At 40.5% G+C, this 13,346-nt stretch overlaps 1 long non-coding RNA gene across 1 annotated transcript; it reads right to left on the bottom strand.

Moving 5' to 3' along the window:
* Nucleotides 1–273: 273 nt before the first annotated feature.
* LOC103278551 (uncharacterized) lies at nucleotides 274–12,110 on the bottom strand. The gene is made up of 4 exons (XR_001730187.2): nucleotides 9,214–12,110; nucleotides 7,400–7,475; nucleotides 1,610–1,713; nucleotides 274–378 (listed from the first exon to the last, which is right to left on the bottom strand). It is a non-coding gene; the product is annotated as an uncharacterized LOC103278551 (long non-coding RNA).
* Nucleotides 12,111–13,346: the final 1,236 nt, after the last annotated feature.

The following is a 13,346-nucleotide window of genomic DNA, read 5'->3' as shown; positions in this document are numbered from 1 at the left end:
ATTAAATTCTTAAGTAAAAATATCACTGTAATTTATTTCAAGCTGCTTTTGTCCTGGCAATGATGCCCTAAAATATCAATCAGTCAAATCTATCAAAGTTTAACTAAGACATGTGATAATGTTAATAATATCATTGTTTGAAAAAAGTGATGCAATCTAAGTAGGAGGTGACGACAGCATGGCTTATTATCAGCAACAAAAGTGGTGAGATTACATCAACAATCCTATGATAAAGACTGACTAGAGACCAGATTCTATGGAAATCAGGTTATTGTACATGTATGCGAATGAGAAGCATGTGATTTGCAATTTTCTTGATGTCTCAGATTTGTTTTTGGGAAGCAGGGAAATGACAGCATCCATGTGTTCTGCAGAACCCTGAAAGAGAGAGGGAGTTCAAAAGTTACCTCTATTCTTGATTAGTCTGACTGTATCTCATTTACAAGTGATGATTGTAAATGCTCACTTGTTAAGGCAAATGAGGATTAAAAAGAAGGCAGAGTGCCTTTCTATCCCTCTCCCTCAGGTGCATGTGTGGGTTTGCATGTGAGGGTGTGACACACAATCTCTTACCTGGGGCCTTGCTTCTCTGTCTCTTTTGTACCAGCTAATGTAGCAAAGCCTAATTCATTGAATAATAATTTCAGAACAAACCTCCGGCTGTTATAAATGCATTCGCCATAGGATCCTTCAAAGAAGCCACAGCTTAGGTTTAATTGTAGTTGGACAAATGGGCCCCGTATAACAGTGAGGCAAGTGTAATAACAATAAGGCTGCTTAAATGAGATTGAGTGCAGCAGCGAGACTGAATTTAACCTTGCATTAGACAGTTTTAAAAGAGCCCTGGGTAATGATGCTTATAAAAGCTTCTGGACAATAATGGACACATTGGGAAAGTTCAGAGCACTGCTAGCTTTAGGGAAGTAATGTAATTCTGGCCTGTGCCTCACTGCTGCTCGCCACACATGCTAATGGCAAAGGCTTTAAAACGATATAACTGATATCTAGGCATATCAAGAGAATTATTCAGCAGCTTATAAAAAGGATGTTTAAAGATGATGACAAAAAGCACCAAAATGGTAAAAGAGAGAGAACACATGTGGTTTTGTACTGGAATTGCTGATTACACCAACAGCTCTGTAGTAGACATCAGGCAATTGATTTGTTCTCTCTCATTTCATGATCTGACACTTAATAGTAATTACACAGCAATGTGTTGCCTGTGATGTTTCTAATGTGCTCCTCTGCCACATTCCTTTATGACATAATGTAATTGATGGCTCATATGCCAAACAATTGCTAACCACCCAGATCAACAATATGTCCTCTTGCTTGCTTTGCAGTCGTGGTATGATTTGGAAACATTGCTCCCTGGTGCAACCTCGAAGTGACAATGGAAATCATACTAAATGAACCAGAAGCTGTTTTGACATGTGTCGCTCATCTATTACCTAAATGGCATGGCAAAGCCAATTGCACATTGACCTTGTTTTGAGATGTTCACAATTATAGCTGTCACTGCTGTGTAAATTATCAAAATCGCCACACTAGCCAAGAGTATGTGTTCCTTACAATTTCTGAAAAAGAAGAATGACAAAGATAAACTCACTCAGATTTGCTCCAGCTTGGATGCTTTCGCTGATACAGTTTCAGTGGATTTAACCATGATTCCTGCTTGTCCAGTGTTGATGGATACTTTTCAATGTGTGCCACCTGAGGATGTGGACAGGATCCATGGAGAGGTGAAACCATTACACGTGTTCTAGATCCTTACCCTTTCTGACTCATTTAACAGGCTAGAGGGGGATTAGTGGAGTGGGTAAGGGAAGTGATTGATGTCTACTTCAGCATGTGGGGTAGGATCACTGCATGCCTGAAGTAGGCTGTGACTTGACCTTTTGTAAACAAACCTTCCCTGGACCCTACTATAATTGATAATTATAGACCAGTCTCCCTTTCTGCATAAGATATTGAACCATGTGCTGGCTTCCCAACCTTAGGGGTTTCTTGAGGAAATGAATTATTTAGATCCATTTCAATCTGGTTTCAGACTGGGTTATGGGACGGAGACAGTTTTGGTCATCTTGGTGGATGTCCTACATAGAGAACTGGACAGGGAGTGTGTGTCCCTGTTGTTTCTTCTGGACCCCTCATCAGCCTTTTAATCCATCGACCACAGTATCTTCCTGGGCTGCCTCGCTGAGATGGCACTTGGAGCTACTGCCTTTCAGTGGCTCTATTCCTTCCGGACCGCTGTTAGCCACAGCTTCTGACAACCTAGCAGTTCAAAAACATGCAAATGTAAGTAGATCAATAAGTACCAGTCTGGTGGGAAGGTAATGGGGCTCCATGCAGTCATGCCGGTCACATAATCATGAAGGTGTCTACCGACAACACTGGCTCTTTGGCTTAGAAATGGAGATGAGCACCAACTCCCATAGTCATACATGACTAGACTTAATGTCAGGGGAAAACCTTTACCTTTACTTATTCCTTCCTGAAGGGGTGAACCCAAAAGATGGTGCTGGGGGCTCCTTTTGAACCTCTGGCAATTGGCCTTTGAGATCCCTCAGGGCTCTATTTTGTTCCCCATGCTATTTGACATCTACATGAAACCACTGATAGAGGCCATCTGGAGTTTTGGAGTGTGGTTCCATCTATATGCAGATGACCCAAGCGGTACTACTCTTTTGGACCTAAAGCCAAAGAAGCTGACCAGGTTCTAAATCAGTGTCTGTAATCAGTAATAGACTGCATGAGAACAAACAGATTGAAATTTCGTGCAGACAAGAGAGAGGTGCTTGTGATCAGTTGGAAGGCAGATCGTAAAATTGGGATTTGACCTGTGGTAGATGAGGTTACATTCCCCCAAAGGCACAGGACCTCAGTATGAAACCTAGAGGTCCAGGTTTCCATGGTAGCCACTTCTGCACATTTCAAACTTGTGTGCCAAGTGCAACTGTTCCTTGAGATGACGGACCTGGCTATAGTGGTGCATACCTTAATTACATCCCATTAGGAGTACAGTAACATGTTTTATGTGGGGCTGCTTTCGAGGACTGCTTGGAAATTTCAACTGATTCAAAGAGCTTTGGCTAGATTGTTAACGGGGGCGGGGGGGGGGGGGGTTGCTAACTACAGAAAGTGCACAATTCCCCTGTTACAACAGCTTCACTGGCTGCAGGTTTGTTTCTGGGCACAATTCAAAGTGCTATTTATTTATTTATTTATTTATTTATTTACAGCATTTATATTCCGCCCTTCTCACCCCGAAGGGGACTCAGGGTGGATCACATTACACATATAGGCAAACATTCAATGCCTTTTAACATAGAACAAAGACAAACAAACACAGGCTCCGAGCGGGGCTCAAACTCATGACCTCCTGGTCACAGTGATTCATTGCAGTTAATTGCACTGGCTTGCTCTCCCACCTGTGCCACAGCCTGGGCCTTAAAAGTCCTATATGACTCAGGTCCAGGCTATTTTGCAGATCCCAGCTCTTGGTACAAAATTGCCCGGGCCTTGAGATTTTTGAGAGATGCCATTATCTTGGCCCCACCTCTATTGCAAGCTTGGTTGGTAGGAAGGCGAGAGAGGAACTTCTGAGTGGCTGCCCCTCAACTCTGAAACTCCCTGCTCTGGGAAGCCAGAATGGCCCCCTCCCTGCTGTCCTTCCAGTGGCAGGCTAAAATCCTTTTATTCAGTCAGGCTTTTAAATAAGAAAGTTTTAAAGACTGTCGTGTGGTGCTTTGTGCGTTTTAAATTGGTTCTAATGCTTTTAATGGTTTTAATTACTCATTTTGAAATAGTACAGGATTTAATTCTATTTTAATGTTTGCAGTCTGTAGGTTATAAATCGCATATTATGTTGTTTTTACCACTGTTTTCTGAATTATATAAACAAATAGAAGAAAGAGAAGCAGTAGGAGAAGAAGGAGGGGCTGCTTTATCTGGAACTACAGTGATGTTTATTAATTTGGGAGAAGAATAAAAACCTCTGTATTCTTACTCCTTTCTAGCTTTGCTAGGGAAATGAACTACAGCCCCTGGCTTGGAGGAAACAGTTAGACCATAGTGAAGATCTGAAATAAAAGCAAATCTGGACCAGAAAATTAGAATTTGCTTTAGTTGTTTGCTAGGTTATGTTTTCTTAGCTACGTTATGTGTCTTGCCACCAGTTTCTAACTTTTAAAAGGGACAGTAAAAATTTGGTAAACATGCACAAGATATTGCTGTGGGTCTAGGATGGAGAATTTAATCTTTCAAGGCATTTTCTAGGGAAACATACAGACTTTGAAGTAATTCCACTACAAGGAACAATGTTACTGGTAACATATTTTTTTATTATAACATTAGCATCACAACATCTATACTTTTCATTTTAACATATATATTATTATGTCATATTTTTCAGGATAACCAATAGTATTTCATGAGTGAAGCATTGCAGATCGCAGAAGTATCTGACTATGGGCCCTTCTGCACAAGCTTAAAGCCTGTGATTGCTTCTGGATCAGTATGTGGCATCAAAATGATGCCTCAGACTAATCTGGTTTAACTAAGAGTAAACTTGGATTTCTAAGTTTATTCCGGGTTTTAAAAAAACCTGCAAAGATCTGGACCTTTTAATAAGGTTTGGATCTTTACAGGTGTGGTATTGCCTTCCACGATCCTGAGGGTCAATTCCCATTGCCATCCCGGTTCTTTGGGCTCCTGAGCGAGTGGGAAGGCACTGCCACCCTCCCCTCCTAGCCTCCCATTTTCCGTAAAAATGTATTGGAGAGGTTTGCAAATGGAGACAGGCCTCTTCTACAGAGCTCCTGTCACATCAAAATCCCTTCTCTCCTCTCCAAAGCTCCGGTTACGTCATTTTTGCTTACCTATCCAAATATATCTCCTTCTATGAACCGCCTCAGAGATTAAAATTGTCTGGGGAGGCACTGCTCTCAGTCCCACCTCCCTTGTTGGTGCGGTTGGTGGAGACGAGAGACATGGCCTTCTCAGTAGTGGCCTCTCGGTTTTGGAACTCCCTCCCCAGTGACATTAGATCAGCCCTCCCAACCTTTAGGAAAAAACTGAAAACATGGATGTGGAACCAAGCTTTTGGTTAACCTATCAGTGCAATATGTGAATGTGGAATGGTGCAATGATAACTGGAATGACCTGGACTATGATATTGGATTATGTGATTTTAATATGGAGATGTTTTAGCAGTTGTTTTAATGTACATTGAATTGTGCTTTTATGTGCGCTGCCCTGAGTCCCCTTTGGGGTAAGAAAGGTAGGATATATATATGGCAAATAAATAAGTAAAATACATGTCCAGTAAGTTTTTAAGGAAAATTGGGGTTGCGGGAGATACCCTCCAATCAATCTGGAATTGACCTGGGCAGACATCTAGCCATTACGTTCCAGGAAAATCCCAGGGGTTTGGGTGGGAGTCTGGCCTCAATCCTGAAAGAAACCAGCAGATGTTTCTCTCTGGATGTTGGTCTGTCTAGAAGGGCCCTATGTCCTTGTAGCCAGCTCTGAATTGATTGCATCAGCTGCTGAGATCTCTGGATGATCCTGGTGGAGCTCAGCTGATGATGTAATTTCTCTGAATCTGGCTAATGGGATATTATAAATGTTTCTCTGATTGTGGGCTACCGGAGTGGGAGTGAGGGCTTCAGCAGTTGTATGGTAGGTCCAGGTTGTATGGTAGGTCCAGGGTGGGAAATAGTCTAAATGCACTTCCACATTTGGAATTACTACATCATGTTGAACCATCCAGGGTTATAGCCATAATGTGAAATCATGAAGTTGATTTATGAGAATATGCCTGTGAACTAAAATACACAACATGAGAACCAGCCGTTAAGATTTAGTCTCAGTGACACACAGATTAATCTTCTTAAATAAGTGTAGTTAATAAATATTTTTACATATCATGTTAACATTCTAAAGAGGTTTTCATTTTTATGTAATGATACCAAAAAGCAAGAAGAAATGCTTGATGAAAGCACACACATTTTCTTTTAGGAAAGGTAAATGAAAGAGCATAAATCCTTATGGATGCTGTTGCTAGGTTAATTACATTGGCCAAAGCTGTGAAATATTTTCTGGAAAACATTGTGGGTATCTTGCTATAAGAACAACAACATCAAAACCCCCACAGGGAAATAATGCAATGGTTGATATCTTGCAGTTTCCCCGAACCATTGTCTGTTCAGAAGGGAATTTTCATTTTCAACCGATTCCATTTTATTTGTGGAGAATTTGTGCCAACTAATCATGAATGAAAAACAAGCTCAAAATCTTAATATATAGTGACCATTCATGCATAAAACTGAAAATGTTAAATGGCACCCTCTGAAACAACTGCGCTCAAGAATTCAAATACCTTAGTGTCCAAATGTCGGTGGTGCCAGAAGTACATCTAATATGGCTGATAAAATGTAGTTTGACACTTTTAAATAGATGAAGCAGTTGCAAGACAACACAGAGATTGGTTCAGGGCAGAGCAGTTCTCTATGGAAATTGTCTGTGAATAGACTTTGGGCATTAATATATTCCCCACTCCTATCAACCCAATTACAAATAAACATTGGATGAAGAACAAGAGGCTTTAAATGAAATTTCAGCTGGTTCTCTTTGGATAGTTTGCCATAGAATTCTGCCAGATTTGCCTCAAGGTCCTGTGGAGTCTGCATAAGATACATAAATTTGGGCTTGTAGCATGCTGTTAGAGCCAAACAAGCCACTGATGTTTCTAGAGAATGTTTTTCCCTATTGTGGTATTAATTTTCTGTTGCCTTCTGTTGATCCCAATATGCTACAACTTTGGGGACAGATGAGGTTGAGGTTTCTAAGTGTTCCTTTTAAAGATCCATTTCACATTTGCAAACCATTGGGGTGCCTTTTTATATATTCATTCTTCTGCATGTATCTCAAACAAGCTGTGGAGATGACCTATGTACAACTATTTATTTTTAACAGTCATGTGTCAGTATGGTTTCCAGTTATCTATCTCTAAGGTTTTGAAGCCTGCATGCCCTTAGAATAGAAGTTGGGGTGCCACGTTTCCAATCCACCAGTGGCAACTCCCTAAATATTGTCATTGTATTGCTGATGTTTGCGAGCATAACAGTGACATGAATTCTTTAAAAGTGTCATTTGTACTTTTGCTTTAACACAAGATTTCAGGGAATGTCTGTCTTGTCTTGTGGCTGGTTATTGTTTCCATAAGGCTTCCCAGAGCAATATAAGATATGTCCTCAGCTGTAATGTATTAGTATAGATAGGTGTGGAATGATTACAACAGCAGAGGGACTTCTCGAGCATCCTGATGCAACTCAGCACGGATGTCATAATTTTGTGTCTGGCTAAAGAAAAATGCCTCTACAATCCTGCTCACCTTCCTGAAGAGGATGGCTGGGTTGGGTGGGCTTCAAAGGTTATGCTGTAAATTTGGAATCTGCATAGTTTAGTTGCTGAAAAGGAAAGAAAGAATTATCAGTCCCTATAATCCCTTAAAAATAACACACACAAAGCAAACTTACACATGCCTATGTCCGCAATAGGAGGCCAGCCGTTATTCTCAATTCACCAAGCCCACTGCTGCCTTAATTTGAATTTTGAACTTCATGGTGGGTAGCTGTGAGTGACAAGAAAAAAACAAGAGGGAGGAACAGAAAGAGTATGGACTTTATCACATGAGGTAGGCAAACCTTCCATTGCAGAGGGACTGTCACATTTTGTGATGGTCCATACCACATGATGCCATGTGCATCCAGCTACTAGTCCCCCCATCCCCTGGGGTGATTTTTCCATCTCTGGCTATTAAAGGGTAATAGTCCCCAATATATCATTTTTTTCTTCTACCAGTCTTGGTGCCATGGATCCCAATTCTATGCTGGAATGCTGGCACTAAAATGACATTCTGGTGAGAGATTTTCTCTCCTTCCCCCCTCTTATTATTTCCAAATTGGCTGTTTTTCTTTTATTTTATTTTATATTTTTTGTTTTTAAATACTGGAATTGTGAAATTGTGCTACAAAAATAAATTAAGGAAGCACAGTAATGCAGGAGGACAGAATGAAAAGGGTATTCAAAGTTACAGTCACAGGATTATGGAATGGCAAATTGTTGCAATTGTGCTGAAAAAGGGAGGTGTGATATTGAAGCTGCTCAATCTGGTATGTTTCTACTACCTATGCTAATGTGATTGCAATCAAATAGCAGGTTAGTGTGATAAAGTCCAAAGCCTGTATTATGTTATTCTGTGGTGCAGTATGTGCATGTGGAAAGAAAACTGAAGCATGTGTGTTTGTGAAAGTGGGGGTAATGTGATGATGGAACATGAACAGCGATAAGACAGGAAATGGAAAGCAAGGATGTGGATGGAAAGAGAGAGGCAGAATGAGTATGGGAGAGAGAGAAACAGATACAGAGAGAAAGGGAAATTTCCAGAACCGTGAACAGTGCATAGTCACAACACAGAGACGCAGAAATATTTTAAAAAGAAGGGAGAGGAGAGGCATGGAGGAGAACTGACAGCAGAGATGATGGATAAAGACATTACAAAAGAAATGGGGAAGCTCAACATCTTTGAAAGAGGTGTGTAGCTGGAGGAAAATAGAGAAGAGAGGGGTTTAGTAAGTGTCTATTTTGCTCCTCAAACAGAGAATATTGTATCATTTTTGTGCAATTGCAAAGAGAACACTTTAAAAAATAGTTGCAGAGAGATATTCTCAAGTTAGTACATTGAAAAGGATTTTTGTCTCCTAAGGAACAGAACGGCAGTGGCTGTTATTAAATTCTTTCTTTGTAATGGCTAAGAAAGATTTCAAATTGCAGTAATTATTTTGAATAGAGCTCTCTGTCAAAGAGAACTTTAAAATATTATAGACCCCGCTAAGAAATCCTACAGGTATGTGAGTGTGTGGCTATCAAGTGCTTTAATACAAGAACTTGTATTATCTGAAGGCCACAATTGTTTACAATTATGAAAAAAAAACCTGATTCAAATTTGTTTTTTAAGAGGTTGCCCTTTGCCTTTCTCTGAAGTTGAGAAAATATGACTTGTCCATGGTCATCCAATGGGTTTCCATGTCCATAGGGATTGAAACCCTGGTCTCTAGTATCATAGTCTTAACACCTGAACCACTACACCATGTTGGTTCTCTGAAATTCCTTATAAGAAGTCTAAAACCCACAGTAAACACCTACCCTTCCTCCATGAGCATTTATCTATGCATCAATCTGTCTTCTATCTGGCTTTCTCTCATCTCCTTTTCATCTGCATGCATATAATTCACCTTTCAAGAAGCCTGGGGAAAATAGAAGAGCATACATTTCCTTCCTTGGAAACTTGATAATGATCATCATGTCTTTGCACTCACTCTTTTCATACTTTTCTCCTTGCCAAACATTATTCTAGAGAAAAGACATGAAGTCACTAAAAAGTCCTTTATTCTTGGTAAGGTAGAAGGTAGCGGCAAGAGAGGAAGACCACATTATTAATGTATAGATTCAATCAAAGAAGCCAAAGCCTTGAATTTGTAAGAGCTGAGCAGAGCTGTTGATGATAGGGCTATTTGAGGGTCTCTCATTCATAGAGTTTCAATTTGTTGAAACCAACCTGATGGAAGTTAACAAAACAACAGTAACATGTATCTCATGGTATGTCTAAAGTATAAAAGTTATAGCTTAGTTAAAAAGAGCCTGGGGTTAAATTTTCTCTAGTGACCTTATCAATCATGCCGCCAGAATCTTCACAGATTGTGGCAATTCTGGTATTGCCCATCCGGGGTCATGGGGAACCTGTCACCCCACAGCATGTATTACCTAACTCATACAAGTCCCCAGCCATGGGAGAAGGCATCTACCACCCAGCTTCCCACAGTTGATCCATGGCAACATATGTTGGCATGCACCAGTTTGCCTACCTCTTTTCGATGGAGCCCCGACAGAATTTGCAGTGCGTTGTGAGATAGGAGCTGGCGGGCTCTGTCATAAAAGGGAAGGCAAACTGATGCATGCCGCCAATCCCCCACACACATCTGATGTGGTCATAGGATCTATTCATGTGTCTTTTTAGTATTCATAGAGGTCTTCTCCAGAATCATATTTCAAATGAGTTGATTTTCTTCCCAACAGCTTTTGTCACCATCCAGCTTTCATAACCTTACATAGAAACTGGAAATACCCCACTCCCTGTCCACACACTTCTAATGCATGGGCAATTCTAACCTTAGTATTCAATGATGCATCTTTCCAATTCAGGATTTTGTCTCAATGCAGAGTATGAGTGGGTCCTACCCAAATTGCATTTTTGACAGGCAATCTCTGCTTTCCTTTTCTCAAAGCACCTAAATGAGGGAGGAAAGAAAAAAGCCACCCTTGCACCCTCTTATTTTGAACAAGTGAGAGCACCCTCTGCCACCCATTATGATGCCACTGTGAAGATATAATTGTCTGAATTAAGATTAAAAACCTCTTTTTTAACATATTAAGAAAATATTTAGTATCAGAGACACAAATAACACGGAAAGAATAGGGGATAGATTCCAACACTTCATAAAAGAAGAGCAGCTTCAGCATGTTTCAGCAGAATTTTTATTCCAAACTAACATTATGCACGTATGATATGCACTTAACCAGATCAGTTAAGTCTTGAATAAGATAATAAAAACATTTTGAATCTTCTAAAGCAGTGGTTCTCAACCTGTGGGTCCCCAGGGATTTTGACCTACAACTCCCAGAAATCCCAGCCAGTTTACCAGATGTTAGGATTTCTGGAAGTTGAAGGCCAAAAACATCTGGGGACCCATAGGTTGAGAACCACTGTTTTGGAAGGTTTCTTCCAAAATGCACTCAGGTTTTTGTTTTTGTTTTTCAGCAGTGTTTTGTTTGTTGTACTGTTTACTGCAGACACACTGTTGCAACGCAACATCATGAGCACATATTTCTCTTTCAACTATCCTCCCAATGCTGATGCTATTGAAAAGCCTCTAGGTGGTCAGGAGAGAAAAATAAAAGGGGAAGTGAGGCCTGAGAGATGTAAAACGTCTTTGTTAAAAGGAGTGTCCGTCTCATAGGTTCTATTCAGGTATGCTTGTAATTGTAAAAGTCTTTTAGCAGAAATGTAATATAGCACCACATTCATATCAATTAGTTGAGAGGGCAATTTTGGTTTGGGGCAACAATTTTCATTGGGAAAGTGGAAGGAAAAAGAATGAGCCCCTCCCACAACCCACCTTTGTAATTCTAATCTTGGTTGCATTAAAAATATAAATGTATATGCCACACATACACAAAATGAATGCTGCATCCAGCTGGGTCCTAAAAGTGAAGGTATCCAGGGAAACAGCACATCCAGCTAGCTAGAACGTTCACATTCTTAGACCGGAATCACAAATTTCAGCTCCCCAAATGTACTGACCTATAGAAAATGAGTGCTGGTATTAATATTCTGATGCTACTTGTTTAATTAACCCTCAAGACTGCCAAGTTAAGGAAGAGCTTTATGGGTTTTATGGAAACCACAAAATGTAATAGGACAAAAGAAATGCAGTGGCTTTCACATCATTTAGGGCTCATTTCTCGCCATGCACACCGAACAGGCACTTGAGTTTTAGAAAGATCACAAGAATGTTGGAAAGATTTTCGTTGCCTTCCTTTTTCTGTGTTATGTGTTGGCCATTATTATAGCTTAGTGCTTGCTTTTTATGCAGCTCTAATGAAAAGGCAGGAATGTGACAAATTGGCAGGAATGTACTGACTGTTCAATTAAAGAAAGAGTTTCTCCTCATACTGACTTTGATTAGAAGCTCTGGATTATTGATGCTGATGATCAGATACAGACAAAAGTGCTCTGGTTGAATGATGACATTCCCTCCCCATACATTCAAACAAAGATATTTCAAGATGCTTCATCAGCAAAGCTCCATCACTACAAAGAGACATTTCCTTCCTTTTAATTCGCCATGATGGCTGGTAATGAGAAACTCATGTGACAAATCTGTGCATATCCAGATAACTTTGGGGCTTTTAAAGTTTCAACAACTCATTCACAGAATCATAAAGTTGCAAGAGACCATAAGGACCATACAGTCCAACCCTCTGCCTTGCAGGAATACCCAGATTGTTATGGCACTTAAAGTGGTATCAAACTGGATTGATTCTACATTGTAGATGCAACCTAGGTTTTCCAGGCTGACACTATGGTAACTTTCAGGGGAAAGAACATCTTAGAATTGCCTGGTGGACCTGGCAAATTCCTAGAGTGACAAGTTTCAGAGATGTGAGTTTTGCAGCTATGGGGGTCTCATTGAGCACTGCAATGCAATGCAGGATGGCTAAGGACCTGATCACATACAATTCTGCCCCCTGCTTCTGTTAGCGAGTGTGTATAGCGGAACCAGCAGCGTTCAGTTAACACCATGTGCAAAAGACTCAGACCAGGCAGAGGAATTGAAAGAACAAAGAAACTTTACTTGTTGAGTTGAAGTTAGATAAACAGTTCAGCAATCGTACAATGTCCTTGTAGTTGCAAAGGATCAATAACTAATCAATGAGTATTCAATATACCCAGCATGGCATATTTAAACTGCTACTTGACCGTAGCTAGAGAGCCTGTCTTTTCTGTGCTCTCCCTGCAAGCCCAGATTCCCAACTGACAAAGCCTGCCAACTGCCATCAAACCGATACATTGTTTTAGGTGTGGCTTGTCTCTCTGCAAAAAGTCAGCTCCCTTTTTGCAGAGCTCTTTCTTTGCAAGAATCTTTCAAGGGATTTCTTTTACACACACACACATACACATTAGCATTTTGGCGCAATAGCTTCCACACATTTCTAAAACAGCTCCCTGACCAAGTATCATGGAGCCCATCCAAAGATGTAGACAGACTACTGCCTGTGGTCCATGGTGCTTCATCAGAGAATGGTCTTAGAAATGTTAAGAAACGGTGCTTTGGGGGGGGGGGGCAGGAGACAGGGAGAAATTATCTTCTGAGATCACAATTCATGTGGAAAGAGGAGGAAGAGGGGAAAACACCCAGGATTCAACCAGTGTTGAATCACTCCAGTAGCATGCAGTAAGAGTGGTCCTATGTGTGGTTGCACTGACATTTCACCCCCCAAATCCTGCTTCTTGAGCCTGGCATGGTAATTTTTAATAATAATGTCATTATTAGAAATACCAAAATTTCAAGATTTCAGCACTGTCATTTCTCCTTCATAGTATTGGCTTACAAAATTGCACTACTGTTGGCTTTTAAACTTTGTTTCAGACTTCCACAATTGAAAGTAATGAGATTGGGAGGAAAGGAGGGGGTCTGCCTTAAGAATGATGCCTCCTG

The sequence above is a fragment of the Anolis carolinensis genome, chromosome 4 (genome assembly GCF_035594765.1).
Source record: "Anolis carolinensis isolate JA03-04 chromosome 4, rAnoCar3.1.pri, whole genome shotgun sequence".
NCBI classification, from domain to species: domain Eukaryota; kingdom Metazoa; phylum Chordata; class Lepidosauria; order Squamata; family Dactyloidae; genus Anolis; species Anolis carolinensis.
The sequence above is the reverse complement of the archived record's forward strand: the minus strand, read 5'-3'. Positions and strand labels throughout refer to the sequence as shown.